The following is a 20,566-nucleotide window of genomic DNA, read 5'->3' on the forward strand; positions in this document are numbered from 1 at the left end:
TTGCACCAGGTGAGTGGTCTACCTTCCAGGACACACCAGCTACACTGCATTTTAATTTCCAGGGACACAAACAGGTCTGCGCAACCGAGAGGAGCACACAAAATTTCAGTGGACTCTTCTTCCTCATCGACCCTAAAGCCGGGCATCACACTTTCCAACTTCAATCCAACTTTCATCCCCATCGACACGCAAGTCGCCGAAGTGGCGTCAACTCGCCAGAGATGCACCACGTGAATGGTCTACCTTCCAGGAGACCCCAGCCACACTGCATTTTAATTTCCAAAGACACAAATAAGTCTGTGCAACCGAGAGGAGCTCACAAAATTTCAATGGACTCTTCTTCCTCATAGACCCTAGAGCCGGATATCTCACCTTCCAACTTCCATCCAGCTTTCATCCCCATCGACACACAAGTTGCCAAAGTGGCGTCAACTACACAGACTTGCACCAGGTAAACGGTCTGCCCCCAAGAGGCCCCAGCCACATGACACTTCACTTTCCAAGGACACAAACAAGTCTGTGCAACCGAGAGGAACTCACAAAATGTTAATGTACTCTTCATCCTCATCGACCCTACAGCCGGATCTCTCACCTACCAACATCCATCCAACTTTCATCCCCATCAACATGCAAGTCGTCGAAGTGGAGTCAACTCCACAGACTTGCACCAGGTGAACGTACTACCGGCCAGAAAGCCCCAACCACAAGGTATTTCAATTTCCAAGGACTCACACAAGTCTGTGCAACCGAAAAAAGCTCACACAAAATTTCAATGGACTCTTCTTCCTCATCGAACCTACAGCCAGATCTCCCACCTTCCAACTTCCATCCAGCTTTCATCCTCATCGACACGCAAGTCGCCGAAGACGCTTTAACTCGACAGACTTGCACCAGGTGAATGGTTTACATTCCAGGAGACCCAGCCTCACGGCATTATAATTTCCAAGGACACAAACAAGTCTGTGCAACAGAGAGCACCTCACAAAATTTCAGTGGACTCTTCTTCAACATCGACCCTACAGCCTGTTCTCTCATCTTCCAACTTCCATCCAGCTTTAATCCCCATCGACAAGCAAGTCGCCGAAGTGGAGTCATCTCGACAGACTTGCACCAGGTGAACAGTCTCTCCCCCAGGAGGCCCCAGCCAAATGACATTTCAGTTTCCATAGACACAAACACTTCTGTGCAACCGAGGGGGAGCTCACAAAATTTCAATGGACTCTTGTTCCTCATCGAACCTACAGCCGGATCTCTCATCTTCCAACTTCCATCCAACTTTCATGCTTATCGACAAGTAAATCGCCGAAGTGGCATAAACTCGACAGACTTGCACCAGGTGAACGGTCTACCACGAACGAGGCCCCAGCCAAACGACACTTCAATTTCCAAGGACACAAACAAGTCTGTGCAACTGAGAGGATTTCACAAAATTTCAATGGATTCTTGTTCCTCATCGACCCTACAGCCGGAGCTCTCACCTTCCCACTTCCATCCAGCTTTCATCCCCATCGCCATGCAAGTCGCCGAAGTGGAGTCAACTCGACAGACTTGCTCCAGGTGTATGGTCTACCTTCCAGGAGGCCCCAGCCACACTGCATTTTAATTGCCAAGGACACAGACAAGTTTGTGCAACAGAGAGGAGATCACAAATTTCACTGGACTCTTCTTCCTCATCGACGCTACAGCCGGGTCTCTCACATTCCAACTTCCATCCAACTTTCACCCCATCGTCACGCAAGTCGCCGAAGTGGCGTCAACTCGCCAGACATGCACCACGTGAATGGTCTACCTTCCAGGAGACCCCAGCCACACTGCATTTTAATTGCCAAGGACACAGACAAGTTTGTGCAATAGAGAGGAGATCACAAATTTCACTGGACTCTTCTTCCTCATCGACGCTACAGCCGGGTCTCTCACCTTCCAACTTCAATCCAACTTTCACCCCATCGTCACGCAAGTCGCCGAAGTGGCGTTAACTCGCCAGACATGCACCAGGTAAATGGTCTACCGTCCAGGAGGCCCCAGCCACACGACAAATAAGTCTGTGAAACCCATGGTAGCTCACAAAATTTCAATGGACTCTTGTTCCTCATCGACCCTTTAGCCGGATCTCTCATCTTCCAACTTCCATCCAACTTTCATCCCCATCGACAAGAAAATGCCGAAGTGGCGTAAACTCAACAGACTGGCACCAGGTGAATGGTCTACCCCGAAGAGGCCCCAGCTGAACCACACTTCACTTTCCAAGCACACAAACCAGTTTGTGGAACCGAGAGGAGCTCAGAAAATTTCAGGGGTACTCTTCTTCCTCATCGACCCTAAAGCCGGATCTCTCACCTCCTAATTTCCATCCAGCTTTCATCCCCATCGACACGCAAGTCGCCGATGTGGCGTCAACTCGACAGACTTGCACCAGGTGAATGGTCTTCATTCCAGGAGAGCCCAGCCACATGGCATTTTAATTTCCAAGGACAAAAACAATTTGTGCAACCGAGAGGACTTTTCTTAATCATCGGCCCTACAGCCGGATCTCTCGTCTTCCAACTTCCATCCAACTTTCATCCACATTGACAAGAAAATGCCGAAGTGGCATAAAATCGACAGTCTGGCTCCAGGTGAACGGTCCACCCCCCAAAAAACCCCAGCCAAACAACACTTCACTTTCCAAGCACACAAACCAGTTTGTGTAACCAAGAGGAGCTCACAAAATTTCAGGGGTACCTTTCTTCCTCATCGACCCTAAAGCTGGATCTCTCACCTCCTAACTTCCATCCAGCTATCATCCCCATCGACACGCAAGTCGCCAAAGTGGCGTCAACTCGACAGACTTGCAACAGGTTAACGTTCTACCCCAGGAGGCCACAGCCACACAACACTTCTATTTCCAAGGACACATACAAATCTGTGCAACCGAGAGGAGCTCACAAAATTTCAATGGACTCTTGTTCCTCATCGACCCTACAGCCGGATCGCTCACCTTCCTACTTCCATCCAGCTTTGATCCCCATCGACACGCAAGTCGCCGAAGTGGAGTCAACTCGAATGACTGGCACCAGGTGAACAGTCTACCCACCAGGAGGCCCCAGCCACACGACACTTCACTTTCCAAGGACACAAACAAGTCTGTGCATCCAAGGGGAGCTCACAAAATTTCAATGGACTCTTGTTCCTCATCGACCCTACAGCCAGACCTCTCATCTTCCAACTTACATCCAACTTTCATGCCCATCGACAAGTAAATCGTCGAAGTGGCGTAAATTCGTCAGACTTGCACCAGGTGAACGGACTACCTTCCAGGAGGCCCCAGCCACACTGCATTTTAATTTCCAAGGACACAGACAGTTCTGTGTAACCGAGAGGAGCTCACTAAATTTCAGTGGACTCTTCTTAATCATCGACCCTACAGCTGGGTCTCTCAACTTCCATCTTCAATCCAGCTTTCATCCCCATCGACACGCAAGTCGCCGAATTCGCGTCAACATGACAGACTTGCACAAGGTGAATGGTCTTCATTCCAGGAGAGCCCAGACTCACAGCATTTTAATTTCCAAGGACGAAGACAAGTCTGTGCAACCGAGAGGAGCTCATAAAACTTCAGTGCACTTTTCTTCCTCATCGACCCTACAGACGGATCTCTCACCTTCCAACATCCATCCAACTTTCATCCCCATCAACACGCAAGTCGTCGAAGTGGAGTCAACTCCACAGACTTGCACCAGGTGGACAGTCTACTCGCCAGGAGGCCCATACCACACAACATTACATTTCCCAATGACACATACAAGTCTTTGCAACTGAGAATAGCTCACAAAATTTCAATGGTATCTTGTTCCTCATCGACCCTACAGCCGGATCTCTCATCTTCCAACTTCCTTCCAACTTTCATGCTCATTGACAAGTAAATCGCCGAAGTGGCGTAAACTTGACAGACTTGCACCAGGTGAACTCTCTACCCCCCACGAGGCCCCACCCAAATGACACTTCACTTTCCAAGGACACATACAAATCTGTGCAACCGAGAGGAGCTCACAAAATTTCAATGGACCCTTGTTCGTCATCGACCCTACAGCCGGATCCCTCATCTTCCAACTTACCTGCCCAACAAGAAGTAAATCGCCGAAGTGGCATAAACTCGACAGACTTGCACCAGGTGAATGGTCTACCCCCCACGAGGCCCCAGCCAAACCACACTTCACTTTCCAAGGACACAAACAAGTCTGTGCAACCGAGGGGAGCTCACAAAATTTCAATGGACTCTTGTTCCTCATCGACCCTACAGCCAGATCTCTCACCTTCCACCTTCCATCCAACTTTCATCCCCACCGACACTTAAACTGCCGAAGTGGTGTCAATTCGACAGACTTGCGCCAGGTGAACAGTCTACCCGCTAGGAGGACCCAGCAGCACGACACTTCAGTTTCCAAGGACACAAACAAGTCTGTCAAACCGAGAGAACCTCACAAAATTTGAATGGACTCTTCTTCCTCATCGACCCTACAGCTGGATCTCTCAATTTCCAAATTCCATCCATTTTTCATCCCCATCGACACATAAATCGACGAAATGACGTGAACACAACAGACTTGCACCAGGTGAACGGTCTACCCCTTAGGAGGCCCCAGCCACATGACATTTCAGTTTCCAAGGACACAAACATGTCTGTGCAACTGAGAGGTGCTCACAAAATTTCAGTAGACTCTTCTTCCTCATCGACTCTACAACCGGATATCTCTCCTTACAACTTCCATCCAACATTCACGCCCATCGACACGTCAATACCTGAAGTGGATTTAAGTCGACAGACATGCATCAGGTGAACGCTCTACCCCTCAAGAGGCCCCAGCCACACGGCAATTCAGTTTCCAAGGACACAAACAAGTCTTTGCAACTGAGAGGAGCTCACAAAATTTCAATGGACACTACTTCTTCATCGACCCTACACCTGCATCTCTCACCTTCCAACTTCCATCCATCTTTCACCCCCATCGACACACAAGCCGTCGAAGTAGATTCAACTCGACAGACTTGCACCAGGTGAACGGTCTACCTGCCAGGAGGCCCCAGCCACATGACACTTCAGTTTCCAAGGACACAAACAAGTCTGTGCAACTGAGAGGGGCTCAGAAAATTTCAGTGGACTCTTCTTTCTCATCACTCCTACAGCTGGATCTCCTTCCTTCCAACTTCCATCCAAGTTTCATCCACAGCGACACATAAATAGCCGACGTTGCGTCAACTCGACAGACTTGAAACAGTTGAACGGTGTATCCACCCCCCCCCCCCCCCCCCCCCCCGGGGCACCAGCCACACTACAATTCAGTTTCCTAGGACACAAACCAGTCTTTGCAACTGAGAGGAGCTCACAAAATTTCAATGGACTCTTCCTCCTCATTGACCCTACAATCGGATCTCTCACCTTCCTACTTCCATCCATCTTTCACCCCCATCGACACAAAAGCCGTCGAAGTAGTGTCAACTCGACAGACTTGCACCAGAAGAACGGTCTACCTGACAGGATGCCCTAGCCACACACCATTTCCGTTTCCAAGGACACAAACAAGTCTGTGCAACCGAGTAAAGATCACAAAATTTAAATGGACTCTTCTTCCTCATCGACCCTACAGCCAGATCTCTCACCTTCCACCTTCCATCCAACTTTCATCCCCATCGACACTTAAACTGCCGAAGTGGTGTCAATTCGACAGACTGTTAACAAGTGAACAGTCTACTCCCCAGGAGGTCCCAGCCACACGACACTTCAGTATCCAAATACACAAACAAATCTGTGCAACTGAGAGGAGCTCACAAGATTTCAGTGGACACTTCTTCCTCATCGACCCTACAGCCGGATCTCTCACCTTCCAACTTCCATCCAACTCTCATCCCCATCGACACGTAAATCGCCGAAGTGGCGTCAAGTTGACAGACTTGCACCAGGTGAACGATCTACCCCCCAGGAGGTCCCAGCCACACGACACTTCAGTATCCAAGGACACACACAAGTCTTTGCAACCGAGAGGACCTCACGAAATTTCAATGGACACTTGTTCCTCATCGACCCTGAAGCCGGATCTCTCACCTTACAAATTCCATCGAACTTCTATCCCAATCGACACCTCCATCGCCGAAGTGGCGTCAACTCGACAGACTTGCACCAGGTTTACAGTCTACTCCCAGGAGGCCCCAGCCACATGACACTTCAGTTTCCAAGGTCACAAACTAGTCTGTGCAACTGAGAGGAGCTCACAAAGTTTCAATGTACTCTTCTTCCTCATCGAAACTACAGTCGGATCTCTCACGTTCCAACTTCCATCTAATTTTCATCCCCATCGACACGTAAATCGCCAAAGTGACATCAACTCGACAGATTTGCAACAGGTGAACGGTCTCCCACCCAGGAGGTCCAGCCACACGACACTTCAGTTTCCAAGGACACAACAAGACTGTGAAACCGAGAGAAGCTCCAAAATTTCAGTAGATTCTACCCCCCAGGAGGCCCCAGCCACACAACGCTTCATTTTCCAAGGACACAAACAAGTCTGTGCAACTGAGAGGGCCTCACAAAATATCTATTGACTCTTCTTTCTCATCGTCCCTACAGTTGGTATCTCACCTTACAACTTCCATCCAACTTTCATCCCCATCGAAACGCATGTCGCCAAAGTGGCGTCAACTCGACAGACTTGTAACCAGGTGAAATATCTGCCCGCCAGGAGACCCCAGCCACAAGGCATTTCAATATCCAAGGACTCACACAAGTCTGTCAACCGAGAGGACCTCACAAAATTTCTTTGGACTCTTCTTCCTCATCGACCCCACAGCAAGATCTCTCACCTTCCAACTTCCATCCAACTTTCATCCCCATCGACACACAAGTCGCCAAAGTGGCATCACCTCGACAGAATTGCACCTGGTGAACGATCTACCCGCCTGGAGGCCCCAGCCACACAGCACCTCAGATTCCAAGGACTCAAACAAGTCTGTGCAACCGAGAGGAGTTCACAACATTTCAATGGCCTCTTCTTCCTCATCGAACCTACAGCCGGATCTCTCACCTTCTAACTTCCATCCAACTTTCATCCCCATCGACACGCAAGTCGCCGAAGTGGTGTCAACTCGACAGACTTGCACCAGGTGAATGGTCTACCCCCCAGGAGGCCCCAGCCACACGACACTACAGTTTCCAAGGACAAAAACAAGGGTGTGCAACTGAGAGGATCTCACAAAATTTCAATTGACTCTTCTTCCTCATCGTCTCTACAGCCGGATCTTTCACCTTCCAACTTCCATTCGACTTTCAACCCCATCAACACGAAAGTCGTCGAAGTGGAGTCAACTCGACAGACTTGCACCAGGTTAAAAGTCTACCCGCCAGGAGTTTAGAGCCACACACCATTTCAGTTTCCAAGGACACAAACGTGTCTGTGCTGCTGAGAGGAGGTCACAAAATTTCAATTGACTCTTCTTCCTCATCGTCCCTACAGCCGGATCTCTCACCTTCCAACTTCCATCCAACTTTCATCCCCATCGACACGCAAGTCGCCGAAGTGGCGTCAACTCGACAGAATTGCACCAGGTGGACAGTCTATCCACCAGGAAGCCCCAGCCACATGGCATTTCAGTTTACAAGGACTCAAACAGCTCTGTGCAACCGAGAGGAGCTCACAAAACTTCATTGGACTCTTCTTCCTGATCGACCCTACAACCAGATCTCTCACCTTCCAACTTACATCTGTCTGAACCAATGAAGGATGCACTCTGCAGGTAGGAGTGCATGCGCGATGGGGAGGTTACTGATGTAGCATGACCTCGTCCAGCCAGAGCAGTACCATGTAGACCCTGTCAGTAAGGTGGCGTAAGATCGTCGAAGTGAGCAGAGGTTAGCCAGCCTGGGTGGCCGAGCAGTTCTAGGCGCTACATTCTGGAACCGTGCCACTGCTACAGTCGCAGGTTCGAATCCTTTCTCGGGCATGAATGTATGTGATGTCCTTAGGTTATTTAGGTTTAATTAGTTCTGCGTTCTAGAGTACTGATTACCTTGCAAGTAAAGTCCCATAGAGGTCAGAGCGCCTTGAACTGTTTTTTCAGCCAAGTTTATGTTGAGAAATATGGTTTTATAGTGAAAAGAGTTGGGAATAATATCATGTATTGCAATCCTTACAAAAACTAAGCTGAAGCTACCTGGCAACTTAAAACTGTGTGCCTGACCGAGACTCTAACTCGGGACCTTTGCCTTTCGCGGGCGAGTGCTCTACCCACTTTTTTTGTTTTTTTTTGTTTTCTTATTTTTTTTCCATTTTTTTATTTCTCTACCCATTACGCTTTTTTTAAAAAAATTTAGGAAGGCAGGGTAAACAAACATTCTTTATTCGTACAATTGTGCTGTCCTAGGGATAAGAAAAGTATCGAGACATCAAAAACAATTTAGAAACCAAAAAATCAACACAAAGGCCGCCCTATTTTCTATTTATTTTTTTATTTATTAATTTTTTTGTAACAGCAATAAAGTAAATGACAATCCTAGTCACGGGCGGACCCCCCAGCTATCGGGAGGATTGTGAAAAACACTTCCTAAAAAATTGGAAAAGTAAGTCCTGTATTTCGTATGACTCCGTATGAGCTCGTGTTGTTCTTGTAAATACATCCAATAATCCATCACGGACTTAATATCGTACGAAAACAAATATTTCGTCGCATGTCCAGCGATCCAATTGACCGCATATGTCTTTTGTTTGGGAAAAAAAGGTCTTGTCCGGTAGAAAAAGTACATCCGATGTGATTTCTGTGTAGTTAGTGCGCTGAAGGAAGGCCAGTATTCGACGCGTCAGCATCCAGACGTCCCTCGCTGCGCCACACATTAAACCATGTTCTTCCGTTGCTAACAGTCCACAGTTGGTGCAAAGAGGAGAATCGATCATATGAATTGTATGTAATCGACTCCTGGTCACAAGTTTACGGTTTATAAGAATATACCACATCGATAGCGCTGCTGTTGACAGTAATGGAGTATGCACTGCACACCAAATGTGGTTCCACGTTCTCGACGGGTATTTGAATTCCATTATATTGAGGCCATGGTGATCCATCAAGCATCTATAGATCTCCCGAGTCGTGGGTATTGTCGTCGAAGGTACTTTCAGACGAACATAACTGTAATCTACAAGAAACGAGGCAATGTGTGCAAGAGAAGGCGAAATATTGCCCATCGCAATAGGGGGTTCGTACGAAGGCGGAACAAGTACTTCTATCAGAGCTGACGTTATGGTATGCCTTCTTTGTTGCCAATTTCGTATCATCGCTCGCATGTAAAGCGCCAGAGTTTTGTTTCTCACGTTTGTGAGGTTGAGGCCACCGTTCCGGAACTGTAGCGTTAACGTATCATATTTGATCTTAAATAACATCCCAGTACTAACATAGTAACCAAAGGCAGCCATGAGACGATCTGCAATACCCTTCGGTATTGGTAGGATCTGCGTTAAATGGGGCAGTCGTGACGCTATGTGAACGTTGGTGTATGCCACACGTTGGATCATGTCAAAGGCTCTCAGTGAGTTGTTGCGTATCGTCAGACGAACATTCTGCAGAAGCCGCCGAGAACTCGCCGCCGCCGACCGCCGTAGTGAACGGGTAAATGTAATCCCCAGACATCTCAGCGATTCCACCGTCTGAAACGGTCCCGATACGTCTTCCAGACCCCGTCCAATGTGCATAATTTTGGATTTCGTCATGTTAACGACACTGCCTGCCGCCGTCCCGTAAGAGTCTAGATGTTCAAGAGCCTGACGCACTTCATGTCCTGATCTGACAAGGAGGATCATGTCGTCCGCATATGCGCGGCAAACGAAAGAGTTCTCATTAAGCACTATCCCAGTAAGTGAGCGCCTCATAACACACATCAGCGGCTCAAGCGCTACCGCAAACAACATCATGGAGAGTGGGCACCCTTGTCGGACTGAGCTGTTAATGGGAATCGAGCCCGCTTCCCGGCCGTTTACAATCACCTTCGATGTAGCCCCTCGTATTAGCCTCATAACGATGGAGATGAAAACAGGTGGAATCGCCATTCGGCTCATGACTGACGCCAAGAAGTCATGGTTTATCCTATCGAACGCACGATCGAAGTCCACAGATATCATCGCTGCAGGCATTTTACACGTTTCCGCAAGGGCGATAACGTCACGGTATTCACTTAACGCCGAGGAGATGTTGCTTCGCACCCCTAGGCAAGCCTGATCAGGGGATATTGTCCTTGATATCGCCAGCTTGAGACGAGACGCTAGTAGTCTTGCAAAGATTTTATAATCGGTGTTTAGCATAGTGAGAGGCCGATATTGATTAACATTGCGACTCCCCGCCATCTTCGGGATGGGAAGAAGAAAGCCCGTTACAAAATCCGACGGTAGGCGCATGTCCGGACGCATCGCCTCATTGTACATCGACACCAACTGTGGCATCATGTCCACGAATTCTCGATAAAACTCTTGCGTAATCTCATCTGGCCCTGGTGATTTATGGTCCGCTCCTTTTTTGAGTGCCACCTTTATATCGTCTTCTGTGAGTGGCTCCATAAGCGCTGCCTTATCCGTATCTGTCAGTGTCGTTTGCAGATGTTGCAGTATCTCTTCCCCCACGAGACGGTCCGTCGGTGTACCGGCATAGAGGTGGCGGAAATGCTCTAAAAATTCATTTGCAATGTCCTGTTGTGTTGTCAGATGACGGTCATCTAAACCGTGGAGCACTGTTACCAATGACCGGCAGTAACGTTTATGTTTCCGCGACACATGGTGCATCGAGGTACGTTCCCCAGTGATGGTGTCGAGACATCGTGCCCGTATTGGGATGCCACCCAGTCGTCGTCGCGTGATCGATAGGATTTGTGCCTTGACACGATGAAGTTCCGCTTGATGTTCTGGAGACGGCACCTGGAAGGACAGCTCACGAAGCTTGGTGTAATAATAATCAATAGTGTCTCTTTGCCATCTCGTCTTATCCCGACCATACTGTATGAGCGCTCTTCTTATTGCCGGCTTGGTACACTCGAGCCACCATTGAAGCACGGAGGTATATGTTGGTAGACGGCGTTGACATGTGGCCCATACCTCCTCGACTCTCTGACGACATTCGGTGTCTGCCAAAAGTGACGAATTTAGCTTCCATGTCCCGCGGCTTCTCCACACACTTTGCCTAGGGAGTGCTATGGTACAAATGTAAGCCAGATGATCAGTAAATGCCGCAGGCCATCGTTTCGCGTCGATCACCTTATCCTGTAGGTCAACCGAAACATATATTCGATCGAGTCTGCTCGCTGAGTGACTGGTATAAAAAGTATATCTCTCACGGTTCCTATGAATCATGTCCCAGGTGTCGCTTAACTCCAGATCCCGGCATAGCACATGCAATTCACGAGAGGTATTGTAATGTGGAGTCTGGTCTGTTTGGGCTAAAACACAATTGAAGTCACCACCTATAATGAAATGATCGAATCTGCCGGTAAATAAGGGCACAATCTCTTCCGAATAATATCTCGCACGCGCCCGTCTGTTGTCGGTGCCGGAAGGGGCATAAACATTGAGAAAGCGAATTCCATTAACAGTTATCGCCAGTCCTCGTGCCGAAGGTAGATAAGCCAGGTCGCGAACCGGAATCCCGTCCCGGATCAATATTGCCGTTCCACTTTCGTTGTTCGAGTGCGGCGAGGTGTAGGAGATGTAGCCATGGACTTCCTGGAACTCAGGAATGTAGAGTTCCTGTACCATCAGTATATCCACATCCGACGCGTATATCATGTCCCTATACAACTGCTGTTTAACGGGCGATCTAATGGTATTTACATTCACTGTCCCTATTCTGTATGCCTGGGGTCGAGTAGCTGTCATCTCCACATGATGTTAAAATGACAAAGTTGCACCGTATCGACACTCCCTTTGCACATCCGCAGAGGGTCGCCCAACGGACGAGTCCCTGCGGTGTTAGGTTTCTTGAGATGCAGACGGATGCGAGTCCCCACCAGTAGAATGGTCCGCATCGGTGATTTCATCGTCCTGCTCATACCAGCTGATATCATTGTGGTGCTCCAAATTTTCCTGTGCACCATTGATGAGTGACAGCTGTTGCTCTTTCGCAGCTTTAGACTCCACCGCAGAAGGGGTAGCAGGCCCCTGAGCGGATGCGTCGTCTGAGCGACATGACATCTATTCACTGTCCGAATTCATATGGTCTGCGACATCGGAAGCTTGTGGTTCCAAGTCAGACAGGTCCATAGTGTTAGTCTCCTCTGGGTTTCCAAGAAGAGAAGATGGCGTCTCCGAAGAGTTTAGTTGGCGCTTCTTGCGGCGCTTTGGCGAGCGTTGTTTGCGGGCCCTCACCTCGGCCTCTGGTGTCGGTGAATCTTGTATCTCCTGCAGTCTCGCCGTCGCCACAACGCCCTGGGGCCGTTCCACTTCTGCCTCCATGCCTGTTGTGACGCTGTCAACCTCTTTTTGCACCACCTGTAATGTCTGGGATTGGAGGTTTGTCGGAGCCATTCCTTCGTCAGTGGGGTCCGAAGGCGCCTCAATCAACTGCGGCGTCGGTTCGATAGTGCGTTCCGACCTCGGCGTCACCTCCCCACGAAGCGCCGCAACGTAAGTCATCGGCAGTGATGTTGGTGTAGTCGGATTCTGGAGGTCTCCGCTAGGGTGTTGCACGAGTCTCCTCTGCATACACGCAGATCGAAGATGTCCTTCACCACCACACCCGGAGCATGTCCGTGGCTGTCCATCATAGATGACAATAGCTCGACAGCCGCCGATGTTGATGTACGATGGCACATGTTTCGTAAGGGCAATTCGCACCTGTCGGACACCATTGAGCACTGGATACGTGCTAAAACTTGCCCAACGTTCGGCCGTATGACTGATAACTCTGCCATATGGCTGGAGCGATTCAGTGACCAATGATTCTGGTACCTCGAAAGGCAGCTCGAAGACTCGAATCGTACGCACGCCCAGGCCAGAATGAGCGACTAAAACTTCGCCAATATGACCATCGGAGTGTCGGAACTGGAATCCTCGTTTGGCGGCTTCAATGATCCTATCGCATGCTGCGTCGTCAATCATCTTTACGTAAAGAGTGCTGCTCACGATTGATAAATGAATTCCAATGATCTCCGTGTAATTTAGTTGCACTTCGTCCCTCAAGAAACGTTCGATTTCGAAAGCCTTCGGTCGTGCATAATCGTTACAGAACGTGAACTGTATCGCGGTTTTTCGGAAATTATGTGCCATGGCGTTCGATTCAAACAGTAACACACGCGATTGACGACTGTGTAAACAGCGCTTCTTCCACGAACGTTCGCAGCCGGGACGTAAACAAGTCTGAGCTTCTCCGCGGCTAAAGGCGGACTGCCCACTGAGCTACCCAAGCACTACTCAGGACCCGTCCTCACAGCTTTAATTGCGCCAGTACCTTGTCTCCTACCTTCCAAACTTTACAGAAGCTCTCCTGCGAACCATGCAGAACTAGAACTCCTGAAAGAAAGGATATTGCGGAGACATGGCTTAGCCGCAGCCTGGAGGTTGTTTGTAGAATGAAATTTTCACTCTGTAGCGGAGTGTGCGCTGATATGAAAATTCCTGGCAGATGAAAACGCTCTGACGGACCAAGACTCGAGCTCGGGACCTTTGCCTTGCCCGCGAAAGGCAAAGGTCCCGAGTTTGAGTCTCGGTCCGGCACCCAGTTTTAATCTGCCATGAAGTTTCATATCAGGGCACACTCCGCTGTAGAGTGAATATTTCATCCTTAAAACTAAGCTGCTTTTAGGAAAAAAATGAGTTGCATTACTTACCGAACGCTCTTCGTAATAGCTGCCAGAGCTGATCATTGTTGGCATATACAACCAGCCTCAACTAGTACGATGTGTTCTCTTTACGGAATGTGCAGCCTGTGTCTCACACAGTCCGAAACCTGTCCCAATGTCGAACAACAGGGACAGAGCCAGCAGGCGGGCTCCTCGGAACAGACATTCCGCCGACATGGCGGAGACGGCCGCCTCATCTGCATATCACCGCTAATCTGGTTTCCCCTCAATCTCGGCAGCCACTCGTAACAAGTTCCTGAAATGACAATGAACCAGCCGCCTGCGGCTGCGCCGCCCAATGAATAAATATCAAGGGACGCTCTGCCGCCTTCTCGCCCGCACACGTCCCCGGAAATCGGGCAGATCCTTTAAGACACGAGAAATCCTGCGCTTCGTTCCAACTCATACAAGGACGCGATGTTTATAGTACAACTGGTAGTCGAAACTGTCATAAAACGTTGATTAAATCAAATGTATAAACCAAATTTTGGCCCATTCTGATGATTTGCTGATTTATTAATTTTTAAAATCAGAAACATGTAAGCGAAGCAACGGCTTTTGATGCAAGCAAAATTTACATCAAGAAACATAATAACTATTGTTATTTTTCACTCAATAGACCGTTTTTATCCTGATCAAAGGCAAGAGTTTCCTGTTATCAGTGATAAATGCAGAAGTTATTTATTGATAACAGAAACAGGCTTTGTGTAAGTTCGACGATGGTCTGAAGCGATGTTAGATATAATTTTGTTTTGCAGATTTTTATTCTTGGTTTTTGTTGAGAAAACGTAGTTTTTTGGCGTTATATGGTAAAGCTGTATTGTTGTCTTTCTAATCCCTCTGTTTCATGTTACGAGTCAACAAATTTCGAATAAAACCTTAATTAAAATTTGACAGTTCCAATTTTTCTTCAAATACACTACTGGCAATTAAAATTGCTACACGAAGAAGAAATTCAGATGATAAACGGGTATTCATTGGACAAATATATTACACTAGATCCGACATGTGATTACATTTTCACGCAGTTTGGGTGCACAGATCCTGAGAAATCAGTACCCAGGACAACCACCTCTGGACCGTAATAACGGCCTCGATACGCCTGGGCATTGAGTAAAACAGAGCTTGGATGACGTGTACGGCTACAGCTGCCCATGCAGCTTCAACACGACACCACAGTTCATCACGAGTAGTGACTGGCGTATTGTGAAGAGCCAGTTGCTCGGCCACCATTGACCAGACATTTTCGATTGGTGAGATATCTGCAGAATGTGCTGGCCAGGGCAGCAGTCGAACATTTTCTGTAACCAGAAAGGCCCGTCCAGGACCTGCAACATGCGGTCGTGCATTATCCTGCTGAAATGTAGGGTTTCGCAGGGATGGAATGAAGCCACGGGTAGCAACACATCTGAAATGTAACGTCCACTATTCAAAGTGCCGTCAATGCGAACAAGAGGTGAACGAGACATGCAAGCAATGGCCCCCCATACCATCACGACGGGTGATACTCTTCCAATGTGCGTTCACCGTGATGTCGCCAAACACGTATGCGACCACTATGATGCTGTAAACAGAACCTGGATTCATCAGACGTTTTGCCATTCGTGCGCTCAGGTTCGTCGTTGAATACACCAAATCAGGTGCTCCTGTCCGTGATGCAGCGTTAAGTGTTACCACAGCCGTGGTCTCCGAGCTGATAGTCCATGCTGCCGCAAACGTCGTCGAACTGTTGGTGCAGATGGCTGTTGTCTTCCAAACGTCCCCATCTGTTGACTCAGTGATCGAGACGTGGCTGCACGATCCGTTACAGCCATGGGGGTAAGATACCTGTCATCTCGACTGCTAGTGATACGATTCCGTTGGGATCCAGCACGGCGTTCCGTATTATCCTCCTGAACCCACCGATTCCATATTCTGCTAACACTCATTGGATCTCGACCAACGCGAACAGAAATGTCGCGATACGATAAACCGCAATCGCGATAGGCTACAATCCGACCTTTATCAAAGTCGGAAACGTGATGGTACGCATTTCTTCTCCTTACAAGAGGCATCACAACAACTTTTCACCAGGCAACGACGGTAAACTGCTGTTTGTGTATGAGTAATCGGTTGGAAACTTTCTTCAGTCAGCACATTGTAGGTGTTACCATCGGCGCCAAACTTGTGTGAATGCTCTGAAAAGCTAATCATTTGCATATCACAGCATCTTCTTCCTGTCGGTTAAATTTCGCGTCTGTACCACGTCATCTTCGTGGTGGAGCAATTTTAATGCCCAGTAGTGTATTCGTTACTTTTAAGTAACAGACAGGAGATAAACTATGTAGAACAAAAATGTCATATAGGTTACCCTGCCCTCCATACATCCCAACTCACTTTCAGAACGGTTCCCCGCTTCTGATTTTTAGGGGAATCTAATGAGACATCGACCGGGTATGTAAAGAAAGCGATTGTAACGAGATAACCCCTCATTGGTATGCAATACACCTAACTTACTGGTAACTCGCGTAAGACCGAAACAGACCAAAACCACTTCGAAATTTACCGTAGTCTACCCTTAGTTATGACAGCCTACCGTTGTCTACAATTGTTTTACAACTCCTGCCGCCAGAAACAATTACTGGGCGCTGTACGTCCAGCTGGATATACAGGGTGTTGGAAAAAGAACTCACCACTTTTAATGTGTCCTTGACTCTGTACACAGTGACGTACACTATCCTAGTTTGTGGTGTTTGATTCACCAGCTCTCCAAGTTTGGCTCCCCTACAGTTGGCAGTTCTGTCCGACCTTGAGGCTGCACCAGTGCTGCCTTTCCTCTGTTACCTCAGTTCAGTCTAGGATTGGGTCCTGGGCAGTGCAGAGAAACTCAATAATAATGTGTACTCCGCAACAGAAAGCGCATTGTGTTATTTGGCTTGTGAAAACTGAGACAGTTATTACAGTGAAACTTAATTTTAGACGTCAGTATGGTAGTGAACAACCTACAGCAAATAAGCTATCCAGCATTGGCTAAAGTCTTTCAAGGAAACCGGCAGTGTTTTAAAAGAAAAATCAGCGGGTAGACCCAGAACTTCTGAAGATGTTGTTGAACAGATGACTGTTTCGTGTGTTCAGAGCCCGAAGAAGTCATTGGCCAGAAGTAGTCTACAATTTCAAGTGCCTAAAGGTATTGTGTATAATGTTGTGCGTAAAAGACTTAAGTGGCGCTCCTACAAATTGCAACTGTTACATGAAATGAAACCTACTGATAAAATCGAAAGATATGAGTTTGCTGTAGACTTTTACACAGAACTGATGATGATGTCCGGTTTCTAATGGTTCAAAGGGCTCTGAGCACTATGGGACTTATCATCTGAGGTCATCAGTCCCCTAGAACTTAGAACTACTTAAACCTAACTAACCCTTAGGACATCACACACATCCATGCCCGAGGCAGAACTCGAACCTGCGACTGTAGCGGTAGCGCGGTTCCAGACTGAAGCGCTTAGAACCGCTCGGCCACACATGCCGGCTCAATTTTTTAGAAAAGATTCTCTTTTCTGATGAGGTTACATTTCATGTCAGTGGAACAGGTAATCGTCTTAACTGCAGAATTTGGGAGGCAGGGCATCCACACCAAGTTATTCAGCATCGACTTGATTCTCCCAAAATTGTTTGGTGCGGTTTACCACACTGGTTAGCCAGGCGGTCTGAGGCGTCTTCTCACGGTCCACGCGATTTCCCCCGTCGGAGGTTCGAGTCCTCCCTCGGGCACTGGTGTGTATGTGGTCCTTAGCGTATGTTAGATTAAGTTAGATTAAATAGTGAGTAAGAGTAGGGACCGATGACATCAGCAGTTGGTCCCAGAAGACCTTAACATTACTTTCCAAATTTTCAGGTGCCGTTTGATGGAAGATCGTCTGATTGATCCTTTCAATATTGAAGAAAAAACAAAAGAAAAAACTCAGAGAAATGACAATTTAAGCGAAAGAATCTTCGCGGCGGTTGGGAGAGCGACACCTGAAATGTTGGTGAATACGTGGCGGGAAGTGGAATATGGTCTCGACGTGTGCAGGGCAACAAATGCCTCCCACGTTGACGTCTACTAACAGCAAAGAAAACTTGAAGGATTTCTCTTTCATGATATGTACGCATTGATGTAATTTTTCATTAATTTCACCTTTAAATTTATACTTAATACCTGGGAGTTCTCTTTCAAACACTCTGTATATCCGATATATATCTTTATAGCACACCAGTTTTTACTTCACAAAACGATGTGGCCCTAACCGAGAAAAAGACTGAAATCGTTCTGCAGCTAGTTCTCTGTTGACCGTTGTACGATCCGGTGGCAGTTGACTTTTGCAGACTCGGCGCTAATGTGCGGACCGTTCGCTGCATATCGCCCGCCGGCGCCGCCGCTGTTGCCGCTAAATGCTCTCGCCGTGTCCCTTCGAGCAGGAAACGCGATTCTTCGCCGTCGACGGCCGCGTAAATGTGTCTGGCTGCACTGGCGCGGCCATTACGCGAGATTTAACGTCCAATATCGCATTGTATTGATACACGGCGCAGCAAACGTTCTATCCATTAGAGCGGACAATAATCTGACGTAACGGCGGCGCATCGCCGCTACGGATTTGCGTATGCCGTGACGTAAGTAGCTTAAGCGTGTCGCACCCCCGCGCCACCCAATGCTGCAGCAGTAATTAATCGATCGACGCGCCGACTACGCCGTGGATTACCGTTTTTAATGATTCCGTGAAGAGCGAAGTAATCGTTTCCATGCAATTAGTTTCAATTATTATCCGAATGCGATGGAGATAAATCTCAGGAATTAGTCTCAATTAGGGCCGTTCTCTGGTATTTCTTTCGGAATTGATTGCCTGCGAAGCCCCTTCGGCCCACGATGAGATCCCCGTTACTATCCTCCAGTCATGAAATATACAATGGTACAGCGTTTACAATTAACCAATACACTCACAACAAAATGGTTTCTGGCGTTACCGCAGTGTTTATAAGTTGCTTCATGCGTATTACACATTACTGCTTTTTCGTTCACAAAATGTAAAATTAGATGTTTTCCTCTATTCTTGTGGCTTGTTACCTACCCTCAATTTTGAAATCAGTTCTTTGTTCGTATGATCATGTTGTTTATTAGAATATTACCCACATCACCTCATTATTGTAAGTCTTCATTTCTTATGAGAACTATCCCTATGATCTTTAACAATCTTCCATAGCAGTACATTTCAAAGACCGCCGGATGTTTCATTTAGGTTGTCTGTTTCTCTGCTGTGCTCTATAACATATCATGAATTGTTTTTTCTGGTCCTCTCGTTCATTTTTTGTGTTTTTGGCAACTGCTTCTCCTTATAGAGATCCGTCTTTCTTGTGTAAACTTTATTACAAATTCTTTCTTGCAATTTTTTTTATCTATTTTTCGTGACTCATCGCATAATAAGTCTCACCTGATACCGAAGCAGCGTTATTCTTACCAATCTCTTCTGGATTCCAATGCGAACCAGATACTCCGACTGACAAAAATATAACTCAAGTTATTATGACTGTCTGCATAACAAAACCGCGGCAACCAATCGATATTCTAATAGCAGACCGACAGGTATAATTTTTATATTTACCTTAGATCACCAGCCGGCCGCGGTGGCCGAGCGGTTCTACACGCTTCAGTCCGGAACCGCGCAACTGCTACGGTCGCAGGTTCGAGTCCTGCCTCTGGCATGGATGTGTGTGTTGTTCTTAGGTTAGTTAGGCTTAAGTAGTTCTAAGTTCTAGGGGACTATGACCTCAGATGGTAAGGCCCATAGTGGTCAGAGCCATTTGAACCATTATTTTTTAGATCACCTGTCAAGAACAAAGTCCAGGGACGAGAAGCACATTATGTAGGCACGTTCTGTGGAAGATAAATTATACTATAACTTTGATTGGGTCTCTTAAATCTTCAGCTCATCATCTGTGTGTCACAAATCTACAATCACTTGTATCTATTTTAACATCAAACAGAAATATTTTGCTGTAGAAAATGTCATCTTAAAACAATATTTTTTATTCTTTCGTCAAACCTCAACCTAAGATAGTGCTACGTTAATCCGAAGGTTCATTTGGACGCCCAGTGTTTTACTATACGTAGTCCTGTTGGAGGCCTTGCCTTCCTACGGCCACAGAACTGACTTGTCTAACAAGCTATAGGTGGCATTGTGATTAACGTATACTCCGAACCAATGTACAACTTGATCTTCTTCACATGTGAAAATCATTGTCAGAGGTGAAAAACCAAAAAGAGACAGATGCAGTAGTAGGACCGACTGAAAATTAAATCTTGAATATTTCGAGACAGTGAAGCAGAGTAATCGTGCTGCTATTGACGGTGTTGGCATGCAGACTGGCCGATGTGATGGCTTGAGACAGAACATGCAATGGCTCTTACACACATGCATTGAGGCACATGGAAACCATTTTCAACACATGTTACAATTGTGGCTGCATGATACAGTGCGTATGAGACTGCAATCTCTCTAACAATGTGTGATTGAATATATGGTCTCCAGCATGGAAATCATGCATGTCTTGAAATAAGTTCATTAGAACTTTTAGTCTCATACCCTCTTATCGATTAATCTTGGAGTTTGTACACAGTGGAAAAGTCACCTTCTATATACAAAAATAAGAAGAATCATTGAACTATGAAGTTAAATAAGAGTCAAATCATTGCAGCAGACTCAATAAGATACG

This window comes from Schistocerca gregaria, chromosome 6, assembly GCF_023897955.1.
Source record: "Schistocerca gregaria isolate iqSchGreg1 chromosome 6, iqSchGreg1.2, whole genome shotgun sequence".
Taxonomy (NCBI): Eukaryota; Metazoa; Arthropoda; class Insecta; order Orthoptera; family Acrididae; genus Schistocerca; species Schistocerca gregaria.